This window comes from Colossoma macropomum, unplaced genomic scaffold, assembly GCF_904425465.1.
Source record: "Colossoma macropomum unplaced genomic scaffold, Colossoma_macropomum, whole genome shotgun sequence".
NCBI classification, from domain to species: domain Eukaryota; kingdom Metazoa; phylum Chordata; class Actinopteri; order Characiformes; family Serrasalmidae; genus Colossoma; species Colossoma macropomum.
Window position 1 is genome coordinate 27,107,189 of NW_023494799.1, and position 17,644 is coordinate 27,124,832.

General features: G+C 38.3%; 1 protein-coding gene across 2 annotated transcripts in view; it reads left to right on the forward strand.

Annotated features, from left to right (window-relative positions):
* Positions 1–1,311: 1,311 nt before the first annotated feature.
* nek7 (NIMA-related kinase 7) overlaps positions 1,312–17,644 on the forward strand; it is a 76,692-nt gene continuing 60,359 nt past the window's right edge. For both annotated transcript variants that reach the window (XM_036586919.1, XM_036586920.1), the window contains exon 1: positions 1,312–1,550. The gene's annotated coding sequence lies outside the window, so the exon portion shown is untranslated. The remainder of the gene's footprint in view (positions 1,551–17,644) is intronic.

Below are 17,644 nucleotides of genomic sequence, written 5' to 3' on the forward strand. Positions count from 1 at the left end.
CATGTCTACTATTTATGCTGTTCATATTATTAAATTTAAAATATGAAGATTACTTACTGTTCATACAGAACATACATATACATATTCATGTGTTACAGGCTCCAATAATATTACATAAGATTTTATTTAAAGAACAAAAATCGCGAAAAAAGAAAATTTCATAAGGGCACAATCAGACATGCTAACAGCTTTTCCCCAGAGCTGCAGTGCTCATTAACCACAGTGAACACGTCACACTTTGAACTGAACCCAACAAACCTCCTTCCTGTGTTACAGTACAACTCCTCCTCTAACACAATGCTGATTTGCACAGCTGTATAAATGTTCATTTTTACAAATGTTCATATCATTCAGTAATATTAGTCTATTTAGTCTATAGTCTACTCAGACCTGCATATGTATAGATATTCATCAAATGAACAGATATTCACACATCTCTTTAGCTCCTCTCACATTGGCTCTTTCTTGTTATTTGTTCTAATTATTGTATTTTTATTTTATTTGTCCCTTATTTAAATAACTGTTCAGTCTGTGTACTTACTTAATAACTGTCTGATCAGTGTGTTACATGTCAGTCATGTGCGCTCACCAAGTCAGATTCCTTGTATGTGTAACGCACTTTCAAAATAAGATTATGATTAACCTTTGAAAGCCGGATTCCAATTTTGCATTCCTTCAAAATCCATATAAAAATATGATACTTTTTATGGTCAGAGGTTTCCTTAGGGCAGCTTAAAAGGAAAATACATAAACAAAATCAGTGCTTGGTCATCTGAGGGCTAATGTGATCTGTACGCACGGCCTCGGAGTTGCGTAGCTACGAGAGCTAGCTAAAGTTTTCCAGCGCGAAATGTGTTTTTTAGACGTTTTGGCCTTATTTTTTAATATAAATATATATATGCTTAACGATAAATATCAACTGCTTAGAAAACCTTTGGTCTGAGCTCGACGAGGCTGAAGTGGACTTATTCAAATTTCCGTTCCACCTTTAATGGATGCACGTAACTGCTGGCGCATTTAAGGTGGAACGGAAATTTCGAATAAGTAGCAAACCTCAGTCTAGTATCGCGCTACGGAGAAAGTTACGAAAGCTCAACTTTTCCAACAAGAAGTGTGTTTTTTAGACTTAGTTTCGGTAATTAAGTTTTAGTACAAGAAAATAATTGCCGTAAAGCTGCGATAAACAGGACTTCAATGCCACAGAGAACTCCGACAGTGGCTCCGTGTGCTGCTGCTGCTAACTTGCTGCTCTCGCTGGTGTTGTTGTCTTGTGTCTGTGTTGCAGCCCGCCCCCTTTCCTTTGGGCATGCTGGGATGTGTGTTTTACACCTCAGGAATGGCGAGCTAGAAAATCGGTCTGCGGACGCGCATATCTCTCACCCGTTAGCAGTCTTGGAGTACCCGCCGTAATTCTGCGCGCTAGGCAAGCCACACAAGAACGAAGTTGGAGAAGTGAGCTGAAGCTCGACCTTGGACTGACTTGAGGCGCCATCATCTAACTCGAGTTCCAGCGCGGACCGACTGTGTGGAAGCTAAGCTGGCACTTCCTGGTAAGGATAGAGCGAAGTTAGCTAGCCGGCTAACGACACGGTTCATCCTGTGTCAACAGCTACAGCCAGCTCGCTTTTAAGAAGTCCTAAGTCAGCTTTGAAATCTGTTATAGCTCGTATTTAACGCTGGCAGGCGTTTTAGAGTGTTAATAAGGCGACCGTGTCTCGGTTGAGCTGTGTTAACGAGTGAGTTTGGTAGAAATGAAGCAGCTGCTCACTGTGGAAAAAGTTTAGCTGAGGTTCTGAGCTAGCTAACGGCTAGTTAGCATTCGAGCGCTGCTAGCTTCCTCGGTTGACGTGGGCATAAATGTCAAGGAATTAGACTCAACCAGCTCGACTGAGTCCTCTTCAGTGCATTAAAGTGTTGCTTGTGAGCAGTTAAAAGTAGCTCCTGCGTTTGTGTCAGCTTAACTAGGTCGTTAAATAACTACTGGCTGTTAACGTATCGACCTGTCAGCGAGGTGTCAGAAACATGCCGCTGAATAGTTCGCTTAGCTGTTAGTCTAACTTCGTGGTAGAGGCGCAGTTGAGAAACCTGTTAGCTAACACGTTATAATTTGCTAATACTACAGTTAGTACCCGAGGCTTACCTTTCCCTCCAGTGCGGAGTACAATTGCTCAAAATGACCAGCACGAAATGTGTTTTTAGGTTATTTTTGGGGCTGTGCGCTTCGGCACGTCGTTTCAAGTTATGCGTAACAGTAAACCGTTCAGAAGAACAGAGTTACTAGCGTCTGCAGGCGTTTTGACTGGCTACATCTTAATCAAACTAACTGTTCATCTCACCGTCGGTGCTGAATATTTCAAATTACGTCAAAAGTTTCTGGCGCTGCGCTTTTAAAAAGATGGTTTTGAAAGGTTCTTTAGTAAAGACAATGGTTTTACTTGGAACTGTAGTTCTAAATATTATTCTAGCTACCACAATATAGAACCATGTCATGTTTAAGTGGTTCTTTGCACGGTGATATGGTTCTTCAGGTTGATGGAGAATGTGTTGTATATTGTTCTGTGTGGAACCTTTTTGAAATGGTTCTACATAGCACCAGAAAGGGTTCTTGTGTTCTTACAAACTTGACAAAAAAAGAGAAGGTTCTTTGGTAAAAGTGATGGTTTTATGCGGTGCTATAGTTCTAAATGTTATTTAGAGCTGGAACCTTTTTGAAATAGTTCTATATAACACTAAAAAGGGTTCTTGTATTGTTACAAGCTTGACAAAAAAAAATGGCACTTTAAGATTTTTATATAGCACCAAAAGGGGTTCTGCTATTGTTGTGATGCCAAGCTTGAGACAATAGTTTGGTGCTACACAGAACATTTTGAAAAAGGTTCTATTTTGAACCATATACAACATATTCTCCATCGGTCTGAGGAACGATTCCGTCATGAGGCAAAGAACCCTTTAAGCATGCAAATGTTTCTTTGAGTGTTCATAGTTCTATATAGAACCATTCTCTTTACTAAAGAACCCTTGAAGAACCATCTTTTTTAAGAGTGTACTTTGTCACCACCCCATTTAAGATGCTTTTCCACTGTATGGTACTGGCTCTGCTTGACCCACCTTTTTGGTTGTCCGTTAAGCAAATCTAGTACCTGGTCCCGGGTACTGTTTTTGGTATCACAGCTGTTGAGGTTCCAAGTGAGCTGAGCCGATACCAAAAGGTGATGCAAACATGCTGCAGGCTACTGTTTGGTCAGAGAGACTCGCTAAACACATATGCTAACGTTAGCTACCAGGTTAGCGTAGCCTCTTGCATCTCCTTTGAGCAACCAGAATTGTCTCGTCGTTTGCACTCTGATGTTGTTTTTCCCAAATGCTCCTGTTTTTTTTAAGCAGTATTTCGTTTTTTTTTTCAACAAAATTTGTCTCCTTCCCCTCACGGCGCTTTCATTTGGTGTCGCTATGATGACCAGCTACATTGAAGGGGTCCTATATCTGCAGTGGAAAACAAAGTAGCTGGTACCAAAAACGACTCGAGTTGAGCCTTACCATGCAGTGGAAAAGCAGCTTTAGCCCCCAATTTAACAAATGTGCACACTTTTCAGTTTTCTGCACCCTGCAAGTCTGTTCCCTCTCACATTTTGGCTACCAACCTTGAAGGACATGGACAGACACATGCTGCTGCTGCTACAAAGCATGTGAATCCAATTACTTTATCTTTATGAGCTACGTGCCGGTCCCTGTCGGTTAGAAAAGGGACCATTGTAGCCTTGAGTATTTCAGGACAAAGATCAGGTAACAGTGAATGAACCAAAATCTTTGCTTGCAGAAATGGTTCTGTAGGTGGCTAAGCTACTTAGAAGCCCCCAAACTTGATAGTTGTGTTAAAAGATAATAAGGAACCAAATCAGCTCACGGTAGAGCTCTGGAATCAAACATATCATTGCTGTCCAAAGAAAAACATCTCCATTTTTACTTTTCTACATCATTTGAGCCCGGCAGCTGCTCTGTACACTGTGTGACAATTTCCTGACGAATGGATCAATAGAAACGCTCCAGAATTGCTTTGAATAAAATCACTTTACATTAACTTACATTGAAAGTAAAGAACATTTTTGGCCTCTCCTGTAAACTTACCATTCTGGAGATACTTGTTTTAATTGGGCAGTGATGATATGTAACATGTTTAACTAGAGATCAGTAATTTCCCTATTAATAAAATGTTTTCCAGGCCTAAGTTGTACTAGATGTACAAGGCATGACGTTTGTCAGGCTGTTAATAAAGTCACACAACCAGTCAGCTCACAACATGTCTGTGCAAATTCCCTTTGGCATTTTTTGTAATGAACAAATAGCACTTCTGTTTTACCAAACAGACTGCTTTCAGACTGTCACAGAATTGACCAGTGACGTTTGTCATGCCTAGTAATTAGGGACACACCGATATGTAGGCTAATGTTGCTATTCAGTGTTTTTCATCTAAACTGTTGACATGGATGCTGATACATAAATTTATATAAAATGGTTAAATTGGGACTAGATCGACTAGACGGATTAGCATTGCAGAGAAATATAACAATTCTGTAAGGCAGGCGTCGGCAACCCATATGTTAAGAGGAGCCATTTTGTCCTTTCAACAAAAATCAAACCATCTTGGGAGCCACAACATTTTATGTACATTTTATTGAAGTAACGTTTTACCATCTTGGCTGTAAATATGTCTCAGTATGTGCTGATGTATTAACACTAGACTAAAAAATATAAACGAAAAGGCAGACTTACTTTACTTTGCTTTAAGCTTTAGCTCAGCTATAGCCGCTTTTCTCGCATCTCCGGCAGGAAATTTTTCCTCAAAAGTAGAATAGTTTCTTGTAAAATGCCTCTCAACGTTTGATTTTTATGAAGCTGAAGTCAGCTTCACACTCACCAGCTTCTTGTTCGAATTTTCCCATTCCACCTTAAATGGTGCCTGAGGCCAGAATGTAACTGCTGCACCATTTAAGGTGGAACGGGAGAATTTGACCAAGAAGCTGGTGAGTGTGACTTTTTAGTGTTTGACAGTTTCTGGTTGCAGATTAAACATATCAGGGAACCAGCTAGAGTGATTATAAATGCAAATAAGTCAGATAATCTCCAAATTATCGAAGTTCATCTTAAATCTTTCTTTTTGCCTTTTCGTTAACTACTAGCTAGGTGAGACTTTTCTGCATTGATATGGTGACCAGCAGTCTGCGTACCAACCTTCAGGGTTAAAGGGTGAATTAGCTGTTATACATTAACTCCAGCGTTTAAGACCATTTATTGTTAAAACTGTGTTAAAACGATCTGCAAAGCTTTATTTTAATGCAAAGAGGATTATTTTATTTTTACCTAAAAATCTAATTCTGCTGTGGTGCCGCATGTTGCCAACCCCTGCTGTAAGGTCACAAATGCAGTGAAATATTAAAAAAAAAAAAAAAGCTGACTCTTTAGCATAACAGCCCAGCGTTGCCTAAACATTTTGCTCTTCTGGATTACGCTAAGTTAAATACCACCTTTGGTAAGATTTGTCTAGCGCCAGTACATTTTTTTAAAGCCGGTGCTGATCTGATTACGATATCATTGTGCATTCTTCTAATAATGTTGGAATTCTTTGCTCATCCCTGTTGAAGACCATGTGCTGAAATTATGAATCTCTCACTTCTAAGCACAGCGCTTAGGTTACAGACTACAGATGGCAGCTTGCATGTAAGGCATCGAGATTAAATAAATAAATAAATGCATAAAATGATGAATAAAGTAAGTGAGATCAATGCCATGTAATTACAGCCTGGTGGCCAGAGATGCTAGAGATGTAAGCTCACAGTAGAGTGCTGCCAGTTTGCCACAACTACTTGTCCATATTATTAAAGATCTGATCTTGTGAGTTTACACTTTTTAAACATAGTGTGTGGTCTGTACAAGTGTCAGATCTTGTAATGTCTCAGATCCACATCGTCTAGTGCAGTAACTCCCAACTCCAGTCCTGGAGCCCTTCCTGCACTACCTATTTTCTTTTTTCAAAAACATGTCTTTTTGAGCTCACAGTGGGGATAATAATTTGCTAATGATATGATTCTTAACTGTGTTATATCAGAAAAAACATAACTATGCTGTGCATGGATGTTGCTGTGATGGAAATCAAGGATAGAGGTTATAAAGTGTGAAAGATCCTACAATGTTAAGATTTATCATGGAGTATCTGTGACTCATTATTTAAAAAAAAGAAAAAAAAAACAGAAAATGACAGATGATTCATAATGAGAACTGTTGTTTTTTTTTCCTGTTCTGATTTCCGTCTTTAAGTTTCATCTTTCTGATTCAGAACAGAGCAGTGTTAAAACTCATTAATTGTCCAAATCTGTGGTGGCAAGATTGTGAATTTCAGCCAGTTTCAAGATAGTCATTTTGTTTTAGGCTACTACAAGACGTAGTTTGACAATAAAAGTACTAATTTCTAAATGATAATGTCTAATCAATGGCTAGTTGTATAACCCTTTATAAACTTTGTAAACTGCTCCGGCAATTAGTCTGACCAGGTGTGTTTTCACTCAAAATAAAATTTGATTAAATCCTTTTGAGCCAGTCAGAGATGTAGTAATACAACAAAATGAACTTTATTGCAGTGAATAAGATTGTATCACATTGTGTTGTTGTATTGTGACTAGCATGTTAGCTTGGGGATAACATACAGTGAGGGGGAATCAAATCCACTTCAAAATTCCAGGCAGTTAGTATTACTATTTCAAGTTTTAATTAAGATTAAAACTGTGGCTGATTACCATGCTTTGAAAAATTCATGTTAAATACTGTCCAGCATCAACCCAAGTGAGCAGCCTTCTCCCAGACACAGGCAAACAGACACCTCACGCAACGTGGGCTTGTGTTGTGTCAGTGAAAACATGGTGGGCACTCTGGATATTTTTCAGCCTTCTAAGAGAACTAAGTCTGAAATGTGGTTGTATTTTGTTTTTTATCAGAGTTCAGAGGTAAACTTGATTGAAGATGGTCATCATGTCTGCAGAACATGCAGAAAGAAAATCGCTGCAAAAGGGGCAACACTTCAAATCTTATGATTCCTCTACAGGATCACCACCCACTATTTTATAGCGAATGTGATCTGACGAATTGTGCTACTTTGTCGAGTTGTCCTTTCATAGCACATTTATAGGTAGCTCCATTAATAAAACTAGGTAGACCTAAATCTTCTTATAAAAAAAACTATCAGCATTAAAACTACGAAGCTGAGGCACCAGAATGTAACTTCCACACCATGTGGTGAAACATGGTGAAATGAGAAAATTGAAACAAGAAGCTGGCTGATGTCTTTTTGGAAAGTGGCACCAGCATTAGGATATTTTAATACCCTCTGACAAGCTGATTTAGGTTAAGTAATAATATTAACCTGGCTTTGTACTGAATTACAAATAAAAACACAGTATAATATTTAAAACTCTGAGTTACTATGCTGTACTAAGCATATGTGCATGCTTGTTAGGACTGATCAATGAGTAGGACAAACTGTTAGAACACTCACGCTTTTTTTTTTTTACCTCAGGCTCAGAGCGAGCTGAATGCCCTTTAAGAATGAATTCTGTGGACCAGGTAGCTTAACTAGAATCGTGATATAAAAAATTCATATACCGTTTCATCTCTAGACACAAGCAGCAAAAGGTTTTGTCTACCAAGTTCTTGCTGGAAATACTATGAGGCCTTTTTGTGGCCTTTTTTCTATGGGTACGCATCCAACTTTTGTAATGTCCCAAACCAGAAATACTAGGTCATAAAAATGCAAATGAGGCATAAAAAACTGATTTGGGGCATCCCTAAAAACAAATAAAAAAAAAATATATATATATATATAAGCTGAGATGTACTCTTATAGCAAAACCTGCACCCAGATAGACTTTACTTATGCAATTTCATTAAAAATTGCTCAACAACCTAATGTCTTTGGTGCTGTAAGTTTACTGTAACATGCCTGACTGGATGCACACTTTAATGGTCTTAATGATAGCTGGGCCTCTGGACTGTGGCAGAAGGTGTAAATTTCCTAAATCCTAGCATTTTAACAAACACTAAAATCCTTTTACATAATAAGGTGAAAAAAGATAACGCAGCCATTATATTCACGTTCACATACAGCATTTATCTCTTTTGCCATGAGCTTTTGCACATGGTTGTCAACATATGTGGTAGATGATGTAATTATTATTATTTTTTCTGTTATTAGGGGCGTGTTGTTGCAGACTAGACTGCTTAAAGCATGTTCAAAGGCAAAAAATTGTGTGTTGTGAGATTTGTCAGCCATCCCTTTTTTTTCCCTAGCATTGCTTTTGATTCCTATACAAATCCCTCAGGACATCAGTTCTCTTTCATGGAATAATTACACGATGCATATGGCAGCGTAAACACAGTAACAGACACAGTGGCAGTAGGCATTTGTCATGAAACGAGACTTAATCAGAACGAGTCTGCGCTATTTGAAAATAATCTGCTGTTCTCCATACGGCACGCTATTGGCATTTGTTATGTCCTCACTGCAAATGAGTCTTAATATTTCACATGGGATGGAGTGGAGCAGAGGGAGGAGGCTGCATGTTTTGAAAGGCTGTCTCTCTAAATATGGAATAGCACATGTGTTGCAGATAGCTGGCTCTGCCAGCCTGGCATAGTAGCACTCATCAGGATTTCTTTTGGTTGTCCGGCGCTGGGGCTCTGTGCCCCCGGCCTGGAACGAGCCACAGTGCTCTCCCTCGATGCTTGATGAACTCTGCCCTGCACCACTGAGGGAAACAGACATCCTGCTAGAAAGCTGCAGGAAGCAGTCATACTGCTTTTTTCCCCCTTTTTTTTTTCAGAAGTCATGCCAAGTTGCAACTCGGAGACCTTTGCCAGTGTGGTTGTGGGGCAGTGAATAAAAATATTTTACAGATGTCTGCAGCCAGGCATGGTAGCTGGCAGGGTACTGGAGCTGCTCTGGAAGGTTTTAGGGAGCAGGACTGTTCTCAGCTGACAGTGAGAAGGAAATACACAGAAGGTCGCGGGGGCGGAAGCGTATAGGCCTCGTGCCACCATACTGTGAAGACCAGGCGGGTGGCCAGCGTCGCTGGCAGTTTAGCAGTGAATATTTTACAGCATAATGTACTGTGTATTATAATCAAGGGTGAGCATTGTAAAGTCTGTTTATCTCGCTCATGAAGCCTCAAAAATGTGCATCTTAAGCTCTCGTATTAGAATAAAGCAGATGGCATGGGCCAGTGTGGCTATTAAAAAAAGCCGGAGATGAAAGGAGGCCAGTTTCTTTGAACAGTGAGTCTGTCACGTTAGTGTCTGCGGGCCTGTGGGTCAAACTGTGTGCAGAGCCGCTGGAAGTCATGGTTTTTCATGTTGCAGTTGGCCAAAAAAATCCCAGGGCATCTCATTAATGTTGATAATGTAAGGTTGCAGTGATCTATAATAGTCTGTACAAAAAAACAGTGGCATCATATTGTAGTCATTTTTATTGACTCAGTATTTCAGCATTTTCAGTGCTCCATTCATGAATATGCTACTTAACATTTTCCAGTCTTTAGGCTTTTTTTCTCTTCATAATACACTGATCAGTTTTTTCTACTTGTCAGTGATCAGTTATCAGAATTATTGGAGAAGAATGGCAGATTATGCAACTGCTGCGATTTTTTTTGTAGCCTTATACAAGCTTTTTTGTGTTCTTAAAACTAAGTAAAAATTAATTGATGTACTGATGCCTGTTGCAGTACTTCTAAGAAACTATCATGTTCTTCCTCTGCATTAATCTCTGTAACAGTTGAGTTTATTGCCTAGATGTTCGGTGGTTTATAGCCTGGATCTTACAGTAATACACATTTACGTTCAGTAGCGTTTATTTCTGCCTGGTTAGATATTTGTGGCACTTGTGTTTTAAAACTTAAAAGTTTTTTTTAATTATTGTCTCATTTTAAGCTTGTTTAAAATGGTTAATGATTAATCACAGTACTTGTATAAAGTAGAGTCAGTGGTCTCTAATACTTGTTGTAATAGAGGGTTTCCCTTTTGCTTAGGCGGATATAAGAGGTAAAAGCATTTCCTTCTCAGTGACAGTGCAGTTGTAGTTGTATGAGTAGGTAGTGTTGGGCAATGTCTACCTAACTGACATATGACAATGTCTATAGGGAAACATTGCGATGGACGATGACACCAGTAGGGATTTAAATAGATCTGTTGTCTTAGTGCACTTTGCGGTGCCAGAAAAAGAAGCTGGTAAATGAGAAACTGACTTCACTTGTTTTTAATAGTGGCTTTATTTATGACATGGTGATTTAAGCTATCAAAATAGCCTATTTTGATTTTATTTACACCTACTTAGCTTTTATTTACAGAGCTATCTGTAAAAACAAGGAGGGGGGGTTGTGGCATCTCAATGCTGACTCAACATTGTGATGTCTGTCAGCCATCGAAGATGGATGATGGCATCGTCTGTTGGCCTGACGCTATGAGTAGGTGAATTTTTGCTTCTACTTGGCATATTTTTGAGTTGCACTTCAATGGCCTTAAATCTAAAAGTTTAATTAGTGGACAGTAAAAATATACAGAAATTATGATGCAGGTCTAGAAAGAGGGAACAAGACGATCACACACCAGAGGGCACTCATGTAGAAGCATGCTAACTCGTGAAAAGATGTACACAGATTATATAGATGAAGTGGGAGAGAAAATAACAGGCTTTTGTGTAATAGTAACGTATCAGGGAAGGCGGGTGTGCTGGGCTAAAATAGATTAGTAGTACAAACCAAAATTGTGCCGCTCACATAGGTGTTCAGTTGAAAATGTGTTCTTATTCAAAAATAGCCAAAGAAAATATTTCGTACTCTGCAGGTAAATAAATAATTTTAAAAGTACTTCAGCAAGATATAATGTTTTTTTTTTATACAGGCGATCTACATATCTCTACTACAAATGCAGCAAATGACACTTGTTGAGTAATACAGGGAGATTCACTCGAAAGAGGCCCCGAATATTCTGTTGTAACTCCCGTTAGGATGAAGCAATCTGAACCAAAAACATCCGCTACATACCTTGACGTATGTGTAATCGATTGCATTACATGTGATGCTGGCAGTGATCTCCGTTTTCTGCCAGACACAAAAAGGGGTACGGGGGAATGCACCCGGAAGTTTCAAATGGAGGTTAATTGTCGCGACGGCTGTCCGACGCAGGGGCATCCCAGCTTTTTCGAAGCTCCATATACTGCGGAGCACATTGCATGTTGTTTTGTTCAGATTGCTTCGTCCTAGCGAGAGTTATTACGGAATATTTGGGGCCTCTTTTGAGTGAATCTCCCTGTACTATAAAACTACATGCTTGACGAAATTTAAAATTCTTAATCGACTAGATGATGTATATTCATACTTGTCATTAAAGTGATGCCATGTTAAAAAAAAAAAGCAGTAGCATGAAATTTGATTTGTTACGTAAGATCCTTCTTCTAGTGTGATTTTATTGACAGGTTGCAAAGCAGAAATACGATTATCGAGTGACTCATGTAGACCCAGAGTTCTTTGTTATCTGATTACCCAAGTGCCTGTAAACGCATTGAACGAATCATTGACAAAATCTGATTTTCTGCTGTTTTGCATTATTAAGTGTATATAAATACACTCATTGTCATGGGAATATGAAAATATGACCAAAAGCATATTCTACTTCAGCCTGTTTCAGTACATAAATATCCATTTTATAATTTACCCTGTGTAAGGTTGTTAGGCTGTTAAGGCTCTGATAGTCTGGTTGAGCGTTCAGACAACATGACACAGTATAGCAAACAGCAGCGTATGCTGTGACTTTGAAATGTCCAAATCAGATTTAATCAACGAATATGTACATCACTCAAGGTATGTCCAGTTATTTAGTGATAATATGGACGTCCTTTTTTTTAATTGAAAGCGTGATTTCCTGGTGCATGATAAAGCATTCAAGGAAGAGAGACTCCAAAGTCAAAGGATAAAGGGTAAAGGAGCAGAGGATAAAGTGAGGTGAGAGGGGAAACGGCTGTAGTTGTAAGTATGTGTTTTTGGATAACGAGAGCAGATCAAGCTTGATGAAGCTGTGTGGCAGTGTAGCAGGGGTACGGAATGTGGCATACTCTCTGGAGTTAAAAAGGGAAGTCCCTGTAGGCACATGAAGGCAGCGGGAGACGGAGCCCCTCGAGGGCACTGTGATCCAGACTACTCTTCGCTGCAGGAATGCCAGGCGAATGGGCTGCGCAAAAAATAAACAGCCCCTGTGAGTGAACAGCTCTAAATGCTAACTTCCTTTACAGCTTCCCTCTAAGCTAATGTTATAGGGCATGACAATAGGACCTCGAGTGGTTTTAGTGAACGTTTTTTTTTTTCACAGTAAGATGGCATTCAATATGTGTTTTGTTTTTGTGCTTGTTTTTGTTGATTTGTGAAGGCTTTTGGTAAAATTAGTTTTCAAACCTTAAACAACAGTGTTATTTTTGTAAGCTTATATATATATATATATATATATATATATATATATATATATATATATATATATATATATATATATATATATATATAAAATGCAATGAAAACTGGCCCACCATGTTGGATTTACAAATATGTGATTACACATTGCTTTCATCTGAAAGGCAAAAAAGACAGGTTAGACATATTAATCTGCATATTAATTATATTAAGTGTATTAAGTCTACAAAGAGTCCTGTATGATATACCTGCTTCCCCAAGTTCCTTTTATCTAAACTAACTTTCTGGTAGCTCAGAAGTTGTTGAACGATATGTTTGACATTGTTGCATCATGAATATTTGTACAAAACAGGCCATAAGCAACAGCTGTTGTTTTGTTTTGATAGCTGTAGAGTTTAGCAGTAATGAGGGATTATGTATGCTCAGTGATTGGCAGAATGGTGTGGCATTTGTTTTCAGGCTTTTTCTTCTCTCTAGCTCCCCATCCCCAAAAAAAAGAGAAAGCTTAGAATTAGAGGTAGGGTGATCTAAAAGACTGTAGACTCAGATTAGCATGATTTGCAGCTACTGGGCTGACCCTCTAGCTACAAATAACAGGGATTTAGCCCTGTGCTGGGAATTGTCACAGTCCATTTTGGTCAAAGGTTAACAGGATAATTTTGTAGTCAGTGACATTGCTAACAAAAGGGAAAGGTCCTCATTAGGTTATGTTAGTTGTGTGCAGTAACAAAGAGGGTTTCAAAGTATATCAGAGGTCAGGAAGAAAGGGCAGATCGATATGGAATTTAGGTGTAATTACAGATATCGTTTCCGTTCTCTTTTGCATTTTACTAGTGCAGTCATGGTACAGTAAACATGAATTACGTATAAAAGCACTTTGTTAATCTCATGTTTGAGTTGTTGTGCCATTATGCATCCAAAGTAAGAAGGTAGGTCATCATGTAGATTATTTTCATGTTAAGTAAGTAATTAAATAATTAACTAATTTATTTATTTATTTTAGTTGCACACGTCTCTGTTTTTGTGTTGACTGATTCAAGAGGCCCAGAGAACCTCTTGACAGGCAAATATATAGCTTTCAATTTGGGATTCAAATCTGGGAATTTTGGGCCAGTGTCCATGTCTGATATTTTCATGTATATAAATGCTGATGTGGATACATAAACATCCACCAGGGTTAACATTACAGAGAAATGTAACTTTTTTTTTTTTCTGTGGGGTTACAAATGCAGAAAAATTAATAAAATATTAACATTTTAATGCAGTAGCCCAGCGTCGCCTAAACATTCTGCTCAGGTTGAAATATCAGTCAAATATAAACCACAACATCAATATCTAGATACTGATATGATCCAGATATAATCGTGCATCCCCAGTTCTTTTAATTTCTTGCAGTCTAGGCGTGCACCAATTGGGGAGTTCTTGGCCGATGCTGATATCTGATTTTTTTATGCGCATATCTTGTCAGTGTAGACATTGATGCAGATACATAAACATTTGTCAGATGTTGAAATTGAGGTTAAATCCAGTTTAACACTGTAGAAGATTTCAAATGATATGAAATAAAATTAATAAAAATAAATCGGTTTAGCACAGAAGCCCAGTGTCTCCTGAGCGTTCTGCTCTTCCGGAGTCAGGCCTGTCACAGATATTACATAACTGCCTAATCACAGTTATTTAAGCCGACTGCAGCCATTTTCCACAGTTGTTAAATTTCACAGTCACGTTATGCTGCAGCAAACAAAATGTGAGTTGGATGCACTGGGTTGAGGCAAATAAATATAAATGAAAGAGAGCAATAAATGCATTTATCGAGACATCACGGGACTTAAGAAAACAAAAAAGTTCGAGCTTGGTGCTGTGGAGGGCAGCGCTGAATAATGTGTTTCTTTGTTAGCTGTGTAGCTAATTCTAACGTTTATAATGTATGCTGGTAGAATGAGTGTATTTTGCTTCTATTTTCACCCTTGTGAAGTACAAGTAGCTTTGCTTGACTAAACATAATTCTGTCTGACTGTGGACATTTGTGTGAGTTTGTGTGCACGTGCAGTGTTGATTTGACCGTATAATAAGTGTAAGCTACTAATATGTGGTGGGTCGAGTCTCTGTATCTGTTTTAGTTCTTGGGTTGATGGATTCCTGGCTCAGAACTGAGTGAGAACTCACTATCACACACTTTGTTTTTTTGTGATTGCAGTTGCCGTTTTGGCATTCTCAGTTTGTGCACATTTTAACACAACTTTATACAAAGTCATATAGCTGATTGGGCAAACGCCGTCAGCAGCTAAACAAAGTGGCCGATCAAATGTCTTGCATCGCCTTTTTTCTCTCAGTAAGCAAATCAGTATCAGTGCAGTGAACTGCAGTGGTGAACAGCTCAGAATTGTGCTTGCACAAAGGTTTATCTGGTTAGACAAACTAAGTATGTGCATAACTGGTAAATATTATATAATGTAAAGATGTCTGATGAAAAATTATGAGAACAGTTAATTGGTATTTTTATCAGTTCATCATAAGATAGAGTTGGAACCAGCCCTCTGAATAGAGACTAAACTGGCAGACAGATCAGTGAACCGAGGGTTACATCACTAATCTTAGTTTTCGTATTGCAGCATAAAAGCAAGTTACGTTTAATAGGCAGCATGTGAGCAGATAAATACAGACTGTTTCTATAAATGTCTTCTCTGTGTTAGTTTGTCTTATTTATCAGTTAAAATTGATTTCTATCTGAGTTGTCCTGCCCAGGTGATGACAATCTATAAAAAGGGGTCACTTCTGGAGTTATTTTATTCACATTGCATAGTCCATTATGGGCCCATAGCATAATAAGCAAATGACTATTAGTATGTGTACATGCAGAGAGGACATTAGGTGTGATGTGGATGAAAACATAGATTCTTTAGTCTCTAGTACTTCATTTGTTCCTATACAATAAAGCCTTATCTTTCTGTTTTTATGTTTCTCTGATGTAATGATCGCTTTTTATTCACTGAAAAATGGTTTGTCAGTTTAACCTAAAAATGTTATATGTGGTTACAAGCAATTTAAGTGGTTTAATTCAACTCAAAAAATATTTTCACTGAAACAATGCAAAGCAAAATTTTAATTTAAATGAACAAAATCAATATTTTACATCCTTTCAAATCTCATAACACTTCAAATCAACTTTTGCCATTTTTGTCTTTTTTCAGCATTTACATGATCAGCCAAAGAATAATAAACTAGTTACAATATGAAACACTGTAAACTGGAAATTCATGTATATACAAATCAATACAAACATGTATAAAAAAAAAAAAAGCAATTTATGAGGAAATTCTATAGGGGTCATTATCTGTGACTGCTGCAACCACTGCGGTAGACGTGGTGAGTAGTGTGAAAAAAGTAGGACACTGATGTGTTTAGAAGATGTTAAATATATAATGGTAGAAGTTAATATCAATCCTCTGTAGCATAAATTCTGCAATTCTTGGAAATCAGAAAGATAATAAATATAATTTAGCAGTAAAATGTGTTTTGCCATATTTTCCTGCGATCTGCGTGTAATCATGTTTAGGCTCTGGATTTGTCCCGCCCGACAGCTGATCTGTTTGGCCTGCTTTGTCTCGATGGTTCGTAGATGAGCTCTGATTGGAGCCCTCTGTATAGTTATCCTGACATTTTTCCTGCACAGACTACGATTTAAACTTTACGTTTTTAGAACAATGTGCACAAATTTTTGTTGCCAACATTTCTTCCTGTGTTAACAAAAATATCCCTCTAAGATAATGTAAATGTAAATTCGAAAAAGAATGTAGTTCCTCAACAGGGATCGATAAAAGCCTGTTAGTAAACATAGCTAGTGAGCAAGTAATGTGGCTAATCATCCACTTTAGGCTTGTATTTTAATTGTTGCACACAATGAATAAATTAATTGTCAGTTAAAACTGATAGCCCTCTCCAGAGTTTACTAAACACAGAATCATACTGACCAAATCTAATCATCATTTCAATGCCAAAATGTTTTATTGCCTGATTATATATATAGTGTAAAAATTATGCAACTTTTTAAATAAAAAAACGCACAACATAGTCTGTTTTTTACATGTTTTAACTGAAGTTACTCAAAGGTTTAAGTCAACCAGACTTAAACAAATTTGCATATTTTTACAGTGAATAATGTGCTGATACTGATATGATTTTGATATAATCTTACATCCCTATAGCAATCCATTACTAAGAAGAACAATTTATTATGTTTACTCTTTTGAACAAAAGATATAAGGCTGTCCTTTATGCTCTTCCAGATCTACTGTTCCATTGCTGCAGGCCAACTTTACACTAATGAATAGCCTTTTTCCACTGCTGATAGTTGCTATGTTGTATGGTGGGACTTGATGGATTTCCTTTCTTAGTTTATTACTTCATTATCTTATTGGCCTGTTTTTCAGAGAACTTTTTGCTGCAAATCTATAGACGCTGGCATGTCTGTTCTGCCTTTAAGGGTTAAATAACTTTGTGTTTATGTAAGATGTCTGTCACCTCTCCCGTCATTTACATTTGTCATCATAACAAACCGTTAAATTGGGTTGTCTCTAATAGACTATTTGCATTGGACACTCCCCAACTCCCCCCACTGCATTCAGATTCAACACATCAAACAGTAGCGCAGGACATGCTCTCCCCTCCAGTGTAATTAACTGTTTCCACTCAGTCCCTCTACTATAAAGCACCTGCAGGCTTGACAGCAGACCAACAAAAGCCTCAGATCAATCCTGATTCATTACACTTGTACTCGAGAGGGCAACAACAATGGATAGGTTGTAAGATGGCCATGGCCTATTGCTGCTGTGCCAGCTCATCCAAGCCATCCTTTTGAGTCAAAGAGTGGAGGAGCTTCACAGCTGCACACACTTCAGCCTCCTGTTGCATGAAAGATGTGGGTTATGTACCGCTTCAGAGTGGTAAATTTGAATTGGGGCGCACACGTACACACAAGTCTGCAGGAGTAGGTTGTGTCCATTGTTTTTAGAGAAAAGGCAGAAAGACCAGGGCTGAGGTGGGACTTGTGAAGCAAAGGAGGGTACCGGCTCTCAGGGGACAAACAGTAAAAGGTGGTGAGGAATCAGCCATAAAAGCATGAACTAGTGAGCTACTTTCTGTGTGGG